We start from the raw sequence: 1,025 nt of genomic DNA, 5'->3' as shown, positions 1-1,025 counted from the left end.
TTGACAGCAAAATGGTTGAAGGTTTCAATTGTTTAAGATCTTTATGAAAACAATTTACATACCAAAATCAGTGGACATTTCCACTCTGTTTTCAGAGCATAGCCTTTTAATTAATAGTTCTAACTGTTTTGCAAAGCTCCAATTTACCTGACCCCAGGGGAAAGCTGAGCCCGTTCAGCCTATGAAAATCTGAGCCTAGTTTGCTCCAGAGGGAGTCAGTCCTGGAGTCCTGAGCACACACTGCTCTTCTCACAGTTTCAGTGACAGAGCACCATCAGCTACTGCCAAGAGCACAAGGCTTTGTACGATCCCCGGGAAGGGCCCAAGGAGAATATCCTGCGGTCAGAGGATTGGAGAGTTTCACCAAAGGTAAAGATATATTATGCCTGGGATTGATATCCAGCGTTAAGGAGAGCAAAGTAGGTGGGAGCTAATAAAAGAACTTGTATTTCTCCCTCTCCCTTGGCAATAGGGGCCAGAGGGGGAGGCCATCCTTCTAGGAAGGAGAACACAGCCAGTTACCTGCCCACGTCAGCTCCACGGCATTGCATAAGGCCTCATTTAGTACCAGGTAATGAACTTAATTTAAGCATGCATGTCCCTGCCCTGGCCTTCCCACTCTGCATTATGGGCTTGCAAGTTTGCTTATGCTAAAGGGCAGAGCAAAAATAAATTCCCATACTCCCAGGCATGTTCCATCGCCTGTATTGGAGCATGGGCCAGTGTCCAAATAGTTTGGATATGAAGTGAATTTGGGCTTCAGGACAGGCTCAGACCTGCTCGTGAAATTGCAGGGTGATGACACCAGGGTCCTGCTTTTATATTTGCAGTTGAGTGGCTGCCACTGCTGCGACCCCCAGCTGTGACAGTGGAGCTTAAAGCTGACCTTGGCTTTCTGTGGTCGGCAGGGACACTCCATGTTGTGTTACTGTTGAAGAGCAACTGGAAATTTGGAATTAGGTGAAGGTGCAGCGCAGGTAGACAAAGATTCTATTTTGGTTTGGGGTTTTTTTGTTTGTTTTTTT

At 46.5% G+C, this 1,025-nt stretch overlaps 1 protein-coding gene across 2 annotated transcripts in view; it reads left to right on the top strand.

The window, feature by feature from the left end:
* Positions 1 to 277: 277 nt before the first annotated feature.
* KLHL24 (kelch like family member 24) overlaps positions 278 to 1,025 on the top strand; it is a 23,352-nt gene continuing 22,604 nt past the window's right edge. The window contains exons 1-2 of one of the 2 annotated variants that reach the window (XM_029963687.1): positions 278 to 369; positions 473 to 571. The gene's annotated coding sequence lies outside the window, so the exon portion shown is untranslated. Of the gene's footprint in view, positions 370 to 472; positions 572 to 782; positions 978 to 1,025 lie in introns of those variants that run through there. The other variant, XM_029963686.1, reaches the window with a different exon arrangement.

Source organism: Manacus vitellinus, unplaced genomic scaffold, assembly GCF_001715985.3.
Source record: "Manacus vitellinus isolate BGI_N305 unplaced genomic scaffold, ASM171598v3 scaffold_60_pilon, whole genome shotgun sequence".
NCBI lineage: Eukaryota > Metazoa > Chordata > Aves > Passeriformes > Pipridae > Manacus > Manacus vitellinus.
Note: the sequence above shows the minus strand (reverse complement) of the source record. Positions and strands in the feature narration are given on the sequence as shown.